This window comes from Arvicola amphibius, chromosome 9 (assembly GCF_903992535.2).
Source record: "Arvicola amphibius chromosome 9, mArvAmp1.2, whole genome shotgun sequence".
NCBI classification, from domain to species: Eukaryota; Metazoa; Chordata; class Mammalia; order Rodentia; family Cricetidae; genus Arvicola; species Arvicola amphibius.
The window spans coordinates 54,647,515-54,658,580 of NC_052055.2; the positions used below are offsets into that span (position 1 = coordinate 54,647,515).

At 46.6% G+C, this 11,066-nt stretch overlaps 1 protein-coding gene across 4 annotated transcripts in view; it reads right to left on the reverse strand.

The window, feature by feature from the left end:
- Window positions 1–4,174, reverse strand: part of Scaf11 (SR-related CTD associated factor 11) — a 45,041-nt gene extending 40,867 nt beyond the window's left edge. For 3 of the 4 annotated variants that reach the window (XM_038341452.2, XM_038341453.2, XM_038341451.2), the window contains exon 1: window positions 3,956–4,173. The gene's annotated coding sequence lies outside the window, so the exon portion shown is untranslated. Of the gene's footprint in view, window positions 1–3,955 lie in introns of all 4 variants that reach the window. The other variant, XR_005286774.2, reaches the window with a different exon arrangement.
- Between the last annotated feature and the right edge of the window lie 6,892 nt (window positions 4,175–11,066).

Here is an 11,066-nt window from a genome sequence, read left to right on the forward strand (position 1 = left end):
TCTTCTTTTTAAAAGGACTCTTGGGCTAGAGGGATGGCTCAGCAGTAGAAGGCATTTGTTGTTCAATAATGAGCACCAGAGTTTAGATCCCAGCACCTATGTCAAGTGGCTCACAAACATCTGTAACAACAGTTCTGGCCTAAGCAGACACCCACGTGAACAGACACTCAGATACACATACATGTGTGTACATATAATAAATAATAACAAAAACATGGACTCTATCTGAACGTGGTTTATACACACAAATGTAAATAATTTACTAAACTTTAAAAACCATAATACTGGTTTTAATAGTTACAACAAAAATCATATCCTCTAAATGTCATTTACCTACTATAATGCTGGACTATAATGTTCAAATTTTTAGGAATAAAACAGTGACAAAATGACAAACCCTGGGCCAGTGAGATGACTCAGCAGATAAAGGCACTTGATGCTAAAGTCTGGTGATTTGAGTTTGATCCCTAAGGTCCAAAGTAAGAGAAAAGTCACTTCCCCAAGTTGTTCTCTGAACTCCATTCATGAGCTGTATGTGCAGATGTGTATACACACGCAATGTAAGTAAATATAATACAAAAAAGATTAGACGAACTCTGTTCTCATAGAAGTTGCATTAGACTGAAAAAAAAAAAACCACAAAGTCTTGTTAGTAAATTAACAGTTGTATGTGAGAAAGTGATAAAATGCCATGGGAAAACTGACATAAAATAGAATGGGAAACATGGGGAGAAGGGAGGGGATGCTGATTCATATGGAAGAGTTAGAGAACACCTCAGCAGCATTGCAGAAATGGATTTGAAGACAATGTAACGAGATGAAGTCAGACAAGAGACTAGAGAAACTTTAGTTAGGTGAAGGCCACAGTGAGAACTACAGAGTCTACTAGGACGAAGAAAAAAGCCTTTTGAGAAGGTAAGTAACACAATCCAATACAAATGGCTCATTCTGGCTGCTCAGTGTGGGCTATCAAAGATAAGCAAGCAGTGTTGTTGTTGTTTTAGGAAGTTATTTTCCAAGCAAGAGATGTTGGTATTTTTAAAATTCTCACACTGTAATTTTATTGTGCCATAACGTAAAATAGAAAAGGAAAGGAAAGGAAAGGAAAGGAAAGGAAAGGAAAGGAAAGGAAAGGAAAGGAAAGGAAAGGAAAGGAAAGGAAGGGAAAGAAGCAGGGCAGTGGTGGCAGAGGCCAATCTAGTCTACAAGAGCTAGTTCCAGGACAGGCTTCAAAGCTACAGAGAAACCCCGTCTTGAAAAAAACAAAGAAAAGACACAATTCAAATGTAATTCTTAGGAATAAAATTCAACTGATACCGGGTCTATTTTTTCCAGCGTACTTATTACTATTGTGCTGGGGCGGAGGGGACCACAGCACACACACTGACACCAGAGAACAGCTTCCATACTGACTGTTTTAACTCTCAGCTCTAGGGCTTCCTACAAACAGTCACCACTGCTCAGACACAAAATAAATCTCAAGGTGAGAAAAAATATTAAAAATTTGGAGGTGGGCAGTGGTGGTGCATGCTTTAATACCAGCAGCAGAGGCAGGTGGATCTCTGTTGACCTAGAGGCCAGCCTGGTCTACAAGGTGAGTTTCAGGACAGGCACCATAAATACACAGAGAAACCTTGTCTTGGGGAGTGGGGGAGAGATTTTGGTTTGGGGACCAGAAAGATGGCTAAGCAGTTAACAGTACTTGCTGCTCTTCCAGAGAACCAGAATTCAGTCCCCAATACCCACCTCTGGTGGTTCACAACTACCTGTAACTCTAGCTCTAGGAGATCCCACACCTTCTTCTGGTCTCCATGGATATAGAAAAATAAAGAATAAAGTAAATGTTTTTTTAAAAAATGATCTAGGTTTTAAAACTAGTACAACTGTAATCCCAGCACTTGGGAGGCAGAGGCAGGAAGACCAAAAGTTCAAGGCCATGAACTTTATCTGATTTTCAGCAGGCAAAGTAAGGCAGCAGCAATTTACTGAATCACTGAAAGACAGGAGCAGAAGCTGGGGTGGACAGTGTACACGACTTTATAACTAGCTTTTAGTATCTGAACACACACCCCCTAGTGTGGTTTTACAGTTCTCTTGCACTGAAGTACCTAAAACGCACAGTGCACCAGGCCGATGGGTGGTTACCACTGTACTTCATTACTAAAGGTATGGGACGCATCAACAGCAGCACTATAGGTGTACCTTATCCCATTTCACTGGCTAATAGAGAAGTTTTCATGAAAACTGCCTGGAAGCCAATCAGTGCTCCACGGATGATGAGAAAACTGAGTACCCCTAATAGGAGGTGCATAACCACATGAAGGAATTCCAGGAAGAAAATTCTTCTTAAAGTTTCTCTATAACACGTTTTAAAGGAACATAATTTTTACATTTTCTTCTTTCGCAATTTTCTCCTCTGTCATACTGAAGAATGTCTTTTCAGACTGAGTATATTTACATAAGGGCAGTGTTCAAGTTTTACCCAACTGAAAACTTAAAATGTACTTCAATTTGAAAGGCAAAGTCCACCATAGTGAAAGTGAACGATCGTTTACTTACTTACAAGCACCGACAAACAAAAACACTAATGGGAAAGTGAAGCTACAGGAAGAACCGTCGATCTCTGAAAACCTGACTGCACAAGCAAAAGGCAGATTAGCTCATATTATCTTTGATAGTCTAGTATACCACGAATCCAAAGATACTTTCAAAATTTCGTTTCCCCAGTCTGATTAAGTGAAATTAATAACTTTTTCCTTCAGGTTCTAATAGCAAAACAGTGAAATGGTGAGAGTGCCAAAGCAGGAGAGAAACGACTTGGCCTGGAAAGGCAGGATTACAAGTAAAATTTTACTGCCAGTAAAATACAAAGGCCAAGAATCTACTACCTTCAATGTTTTGCTCCTGTGGCAAACAGCCATGCACGAGTTAGTTTCCTTGAAAACGAGAAAAACACACGTTTTAATATGCCTTTCCCAAATTCAGAGAAAACTGCCCAAACTGGGGGCGCTTCGATTAGTCAAGGCATCCTAAAAACTTCATCAGTTTTGCCTACATGCCTTAGCTCACGCTAGCCTAAGGACGGTGGTCAATGTAATCCAAAATGAATGAAAAAAGCTGTGGTCAGACATCTAAGACGGCATTTTACATAGTACAACTAATGTGGAAAACTTACATTATGCATTGTTTACTACATCACACACGAAGACGGCACTGTATACATTGACACATGGACATTTTAACTCGCCGTTTCAAGCTGGGAATGTTTTCATCCATCACAACCAGGTGTCTTTTAAATTAAATTTTCAGAATAACGTGCAGACGACCTGGCACAAAATCCCTAAGTCTAAAGCGGGGTGAGCGATTACTTTAGTTTTGATCTCTCAGCCGGTGAGTCCGAGTCCGTCGACAGCACGGGCAGCGGGTTTAAAAACGAGGCGGGGTGGAGGTGGGGGAGGTGGGAGGCGGCAGCTGAGGGCATCTGAGGGAAAGGCCGAGCGAGCCGAGGCGCCGGCTCTTCCTCATTCAGGCGCTGGGGAGGTCACAGCGCAGTGAAGTTTGGTTTCACTAGCGGGCTGGGAGGCTCGGCGATCGACGCGCACTCCGGGATAAAGCGGCCAGCCTGGGAGCGCCCGGAAGCCCGGCCGACACGTTTCCACTGGGGGTGGGGGAGCGGCTGCGGCCCTGGCCTGGAGCCCCTTCCTGGCTCCGCCGAGGCCCGGCAGCCCGCGCCTAGGCCCCGCGCACACACGGGACCTCCACCCCGCGCGGCCGCCGGCGCTGCCCGGGGCCACGGCTCCAACTTTGCTCGCAGCGCCAGGCGCCGCCCGACCCGCGCGCGAACCCCAAACTTTGCCCGCCCTCCCGCCGACCGGCCCGCGCCTCAGCCCGCCCGCCCGCCGCGCTGCGCGCCCCAGCCCCGTCCGTCTTCTCCCCGGGCCGGCCCCGTGTTTACCTCAGGCCGAGGTCCAGGCGTCGCTCCGGCGGCCGCGCCAGCGCAGGAGGCCAGGTCTCCCGTCAGTCAGTCCGCCGCTAAGTTCCGCACCATGGACTCGTCCGAGCCCGCGGGTTCAGCCGGCCCGGTCGGGAGCACGCAGGCACGAAGCCGTGGACCCGGGCAGCGCCGCTCCGCGCCGCTTGCGCCACCGCCGCTCCCCTCCCCCGCCGTGTCGGGCGGCCTCCCCCTCTCCCTCCCTCTCTCGTCCCTCCCTCCCTCCCTCCCTCCGCGGGGCTCAGCCGCGCCGCCACAGGTCGGCGCGCGGTGGTGACGACGCGGGCGGACCTGCCGCACGCTGGCTGCTCGCGGGCGCCGCAATGCTCGACCGGACCTCCAGGGGGCGCCCGGAACTACGAAGGCGACGGACCGACGTGGTGGGCGGGGCACGCCGCGCGGCCCGAGAGCGGGAGCTCCGGCAGCGGCGAGTGGCTGAGACTTCTGGGAAGCCTTCCTCTCTCCCCGCCCCCGCTGCCGCTCGCAGCGCCGCGCGCCTGCGCAGCCCGCCCGCCTTCTCGGCCGCTCTCCGCGCCTGGCTACCCGGCCGGGTCCACGGGGACAATAAAGATGTCTCTGAGAGCCCGCGATCCTGGCTGCAGTAGCAGAGCTGGGAAGAGTTCGTGCGTTGTTGGCGCGGAGGCCGTATGCAGCCAGCCGCGGGGCGCACATGCGCGGCGGCCCGCCAGTCCCGGGCATCCTCTCGCGTCCCGAGCTGGCGTCACCGTGGCTAGACGAGCATGGCTGGCTTTAAGCGCCTCCGCTCTAGGGTGGTGGCTTCCAGTCACTCTGCGACGTCCTGCCCTAGAGCATCCTCGGATCTTTTGTTTCACCCCGGAGGTGTTTTTTACAGGCTTCTCGTCGGTCGCTGGCTCTTTCGCCCCCTACCCCACGATCTTGCCTTTTCTCGTTGTACTCTTGCTGTCCATGCTCGCTGCTGTCGCCGGGTCACCTCGACCCGGGCTGTTCCCTCCCCTCTTAGAGCCCGCGTTCTCCCAGACTGCTGCCTGCCACGTCCCCAGCTCTCTGATCTGGGCGCTTCCCTAGCACCTTCATCCTGTGCTGATTGCCTGCTCAGAGCCGGTCACGTCACACTGAAGAGTGGGATGGTGTCTCACTAAGCTCTTCAGAGCCGAGCACCTACGAGGGACTAGGTAAAATGCTGCTTCAGGGATGCGTGAATGGCAGCCTTGTCTCTCCCAAAGCCTGCAGCTTTGCCCTGCGTTATCTTCATAGGAGGTTTGGGGATTTGATGGTGCTGCTGTATGGCGGTTTTTGAGGGAGCAATGATCTAGGGGTGCTAAAATACTTTATTCTGATGAAACAAAACCCTTCTGAAGGACCTTTCCCCGATAGTAAAGGCAGTTTAAGGCTGGTGATTAGGAGACTCTGAAAACCTGTTGAAAAGGTTACGTGACAGAATCAAATAAAAGGCCCTGTTAACCATCCAACGGCTGAAGTTTAGCCTTCCTGTGTGCAGCCAAGCTCCGGAACCCACCCTAGAGAATCTTAGCTGTAGAGTAGCTCCTGATGAAGATGTACAATGCAATATTCTTTTGTATGTATTTTATATTTATGAATTTTTTTGAGGCACAATCTCACTATCCAACCCAATCTACCCTCAAACCCCTGCTCTCCTGCTTCAACGTTATTGTTTGTGCATATGTCATAAGAACATTTAACATAGCCATCGTGTTGTGTAACAGCATCAAAAATGATTCCTCCTCCCTGTCCTTTGACGACCTTCTCCCCATCTACGAAATACACTTAACAGAGGGTGTGCTCTAATAGGCCGTCTTTTGTCCCCAAAAGAGAGACCATGTCTATTCCTATAGATAGTATTCTCTTTACTGTGTTTACAATATAAAAATGTGTTGTTTTCAACTCTTTAAATTTATAATAAAGAGGGTCAGTTTTAAATAAAGGAAGGACTGTTACATGGATGAATAAAGTAGATGTATTTTGGCATACTTGTTAATATTTTAAATTTAATTATAACCATAAAAAACAAATGAGGGCTGGGGAGATAGCTAGTTACGTAAAGCGCTTACCACACAAGAATGAGGACCTGAGTTTGAATCCCCAGGACCCATGTAAAGCTGGGCACCATGGCAGGTGTCTGTAATTCCGGTGCTCCCACAGTGAGGTGAGAAGGGCCAAGAGGAGAGCCCTCAGACACTTGCGTGTCAACTAGCCTGTTGTCAATGACAACAGACCCTGCCTGCAGATGGGTGAAGAATCAGCACCCAGTGTTGTCCTCTGACCTCCACATGTGTACTACGGGACACATATCTTCACTCACAGGGATTTGCGCGCACACACACACACACTAACACACAATTTAGTTTATTTGTATGTGTATGGGTGTTGTACCAGTATGTATGTCTGTACCACATTCTTGCAGTACCCATGCAGGCCAAGAGAAGGTGTCAGATACCCTGTGGCTGGATTCACAGATGTTATGAGCCACCATGTAGGTGCTAGGACTCACACCCAGGTCCACTGGAAGAGAAATGTTAATAATTGGCCTGAGCCATATCTGCATCTGCCCACCAAAAGAAATTTGCTAAAAACTACAAATGATGCACATAAAAATATCTTCATCAGCCGGACGGTGGTGGCGCACGCCTTTAATCCCAGCACTCGGGAGGCAGAGGCAGGCGGATCTCTGAGTTCGAGGCCAGCCTGGTCTACAAGAGCTAGTTCCAAGACAGGCTCTAGAAACTACAGAGAAACCCTGTCTCGAAAAACCAAAAAAAAAAAAAAAAAATCTTCATCAAAATGCACAATTGTTCTGTTACACTTTCCAGGCAACTTTCTTTTCATAGCATAACAGACACCCATAGCAGCGTCTTTGATGCCGAAGAGTGCTCAGTGTATAGATCTTGACAGTTTTTATCAGAAATAATAGCTATATTTTGTCTTTTATTAATAGAACGCAAAATAAAATTCACATTAAGAGAAGAAATCATATTATAAAGACCTTGGAATAAGTGAGAAAGAGGACACTTCAAATACCTTTACAGTTTTGAACAAATAAATCATGTTTTTCCTCTTCAGTTTTTATATAACAGAGGAAGTTTTAAATTTAATGTCCATGGCATGTTTGCATCAGTAAAATTTACAGATTCAAAAGGCATACAATTAAGACTCATGAACAACACATGGTCAAATATGTAATGTCCATATAAGAAATGAACAAATGCTACAAGGAACAGTTATAGGAATTTTCACAAAATAATACAACTTTACTAAAGCCATTATTCCACTCAAGAAAGATGAACCACCACATACATACAGTCTCTTACACTGATCAACATAGCCAAACACAGATGGAGTCAGGGTGTGTCCCATTAGCATTCTGCATTGTGGTCAATAAAGCAAGCCCTCCAGGGCACTGGCAAAGACACATAAATAACTATACACTGTGTGATACTGTTGTGGAATATTATTTATGTTAAGATGTGTTACATTTGTTTATGCTGTGGAACATTTGTTTCATGATGCAAAGATATGTTGCATACTTTAAATTGCATTTGTTTAACCCTGTGAGGCTGTGTTTCTTTGCCGTGATTCTTTGCCTGACGGTCTAATAAAGAGCTGAATAGCTAATAGCAAGGCAGGAGCAAGAATAGATGGAACTGGCAGGAGAAACAAGGAAGACAAGGAGCAAGAGAATAAGGAGAGGAGAATGCTAGGGATCAGCCATCCAGCTTCACAGCAAGCCACCGAGAAAAATATGAGGGAAGGCATACAGAAATAAGAAAGATAAAAGCCCAGAGGCAAACGATAGTCAGGATAATTTAAGAAAAACTGGCAAGAAAAAAGCCAAGCTAAGGCTGGGTATTCATAACTAAGAATAAGCATCTGTGTATGTGATTTATTTGGGAGCTGGATGGTGGGCCCCTCAAAAAGCCAAAAGAGTAAGACATCGCACAACATGTATTAGTTCATGATGTAAAGATAAAGATTGTCAAACAGCGGGACAAAGACATCTTCAAAGGCAAGCAAAGCCAGTTTGCTATGTCAAGTTCTTGATTGCCCTGAGAAGGTAACAACCAAAGCCCTACTGTTACTGACCAACTAGTGAACTATAGACAATGCATTGGCCATCAGAGTGAAATCTTGGCTGCAGAAGATACTTCTGACCTCAGAGGCAATGTCTTCCAGCACTGGTAGCTGATTTCTTTCTCAACTGAACAAATTTTATTCTTGTTTTCCACATTTCAGGAGATATATTTTCTAGTTATGCAAGAGAGACTTCACTACACCTCAACAAAACTCCTTTGGTCTCCCAGTCCATGCAGGGTTTGCATAGTCACCTAGAAAACCAGTTCATCATTGTAGTTCATATCAAACACTGCCTCCCATCCCCATGTGTCCCTAGAACTGCCGGGTCCTTCCCATAACTCCATTCTCTGCAGGCCACACTATTGTCCAAGGTTGCTTCTGCTCATCGGAGTTCATAGCTATTCAAGTGTGGGTCTAGATGCCGTAAATAAGCTCCCCTGTGCTTACATCTCAGGGTTTTGTAGACAAGTCACCTGACCCTCTACAGAGAAGTCTACCTTCATATTAAAGTGCCACTCTGTCCTTATGTCCAGGTAATGATAAGATCTTAAAGGCTTCGCACCCTTCAGTCCCTTCATTCTCAGAATAGCCTTCCGACAAACCAGAGCGAAGTGTCGTGAATGAAATCTTCTGGCGCTAGCATCTCTGCATGCAGTCCGCCATGCCTTCAGTACAGACACTCAACACCAACTCCCATGCTTGGAGACAAGTCAGCTTGTGAGTGTGGCCTGAGGATCAAGTCATTTTAACAATAGAAACTAAACTCCGAGGGAAGGAGGAGTCAAAGGACGTCCCATCGGAGGGGAGTATCTGTGTTCCTGGAGAGATGCCTGCTCTGATTGACACCTCTCAGACGACTCAGGTGATCCAGAGTTCCATTTTTCTGCAACTCTACTTGGGAAAGAACTGCAGCCGAAATAATGTCAAGTCATGTCTCAAAGTCCATAGCTTATGAAAATATAAGGGGCTTAAGTACTCCTAGTCATGGCCTCTGGGCCTGCAGACACAACTCCTGGTCCACAGCCTCACAGGAACAGCAGGGATGTCTCTTTGCCTGTGTGTGTGTGTGTGTGTGTGTGTGTGTTATTTTTTAATTTAGTCAACAATTTCATACATGTATATAATACCTGCTGGTCACACTCATCACTTCCGTGCCCACCACCTCTCCGCCTCTTGCTGCCAAGTCCCTCTCCCACTTCCTATTTGTTTGTTTTTATTTTTTACTTTGTGACCTACTGGGTTTAACCAGAGCCATTTGCATGGGCATGGGTTCCATCACCAGGACAATGACTTCCTCTTCTGCAGTAGCGCGCCACTGCCACTAGCTGCCCAGGGCTCAGTCTGGTGCAGGAACTACACAAGCAGCCATAGCTGTCACAGCCACACCACGCACGTAAGTGAGCATCTCACAGCCGGCTCTTACGTTCTTTCTGCCCCTGCATCCTCAGCGGTCACTAAGCTTGGATGGGGTGCTATGGGCATCCTGTTTAAGGCTGAGCACTGGACAGTCACTTATCCTCCCTGTGACCACCCATGTGTCACTACTGTAGATTTCCTGACCAACAACACATGAGAGATGTAGCACAGCCAGCACTCAGATTTTCATTTAGTAACCTGTAGATTCTGGGACTGACGTTATCCACCCATGCATGGTATCTTTGTTCAAAGTATTTTTAAAATTGTTTTCAGATTATTTATAAAGTAATGTGCTGTGGGACAATGGTCTTTTATCTTGTCACTTTTAATATTCTTAATAACACACTTATTGGACAGTAGCCAGGCAGGAAGTAGAGGCGGGGCAATGAGAATTCTGGGAAGAGGGAAGTTTCAGTCTGCAGTTGTTACCCAGACACAGAGGACACAAGATGTGACTGCCTCGCTGAAGAAGGTACCAAGCCACATGGCTAACACAGACAAGAATTATGGGCTGATAGAAGTTATAAGAACTAATTAATAAGAAGCCTGGGCTACTGGGCCAATCAGTTTATAATTAACATAGACCTCTGTGTGATTTCCTTGGGACTTAACGACTGTAGGAATGGAGCAAGACAGGGATCAGGCGGGCCAGAAACCTCAGTCAACAGTAATGAGTTTCCATATGACTTATTTGCACATCCTTAGTTCTGTTAACACTCTCCTTGTGTCCCATCTCCTCCCCTTACCCTATCTCTGTTTAGAGTTTGCCCACCCCGGTATTCCCTTCCTCTATTTTGATGGTACGTGCTCTCCCGTCCCACTCCCCTTTCAGGCCTCTTTCCCCTCTTCCATTGCCCCTTTGTTGTCTCCAGGTTTCTAGAGGCATTCCAACTTAAACCAAAGGCCCAAAGTTGTGATCCACAAGAGAACACGCAGCATTTGACTCTGCTCCTCATCGCTTGGTTAAATACTTTTAAAGTTCCATCCATTTCCCTGCATTTTTGTAATGCTTTCTTTACAGCCGAAGGAAATTCCATTGTGTGTACGCAACACATTGTCCTTGACCAGTCACCACTCGGTGGACATCTGGGCTCTTTCCGTGTCTTAGCTCGTGTGCACAGAGCAGCAGTAAACATGGTTATGCAAATATTTCTGAAGTAGGACAGAGTCCTTTGCTTATTACTGTGACTTCAGGCTATGGCCCGGCTATTCCAACAATGACTATTTTCTGGTGGAAAGGCCACGAATTCAGTAGGTGTTCAATCCGAAAGGCTGATTGTCTCAGCTGTTCTTCAGTCTTTGTTGGAATCCTGAAGAATTGGGTTCTAATTCCCCCAAAGTAACGCCTCGGCATATGACCTTGCCAGTAAAGGTTGAAAGTAAGCAGGCGAACACCAAGAGCTTCCTTCTTCCATGTACTTTTAAGTAAGCCACAAGAAGGGATGACCAGATGTAGTGGTATTTCATTTGTATTTTAATAAATAAAGCTTGCCTGAAGACCAGAACACAAAACAGCCCTGCTAGTCAGCCATACAAACCAAGCAATGGTGGCACACACCTTCCTCCAGCAGCTATACTAGTTAGCCAT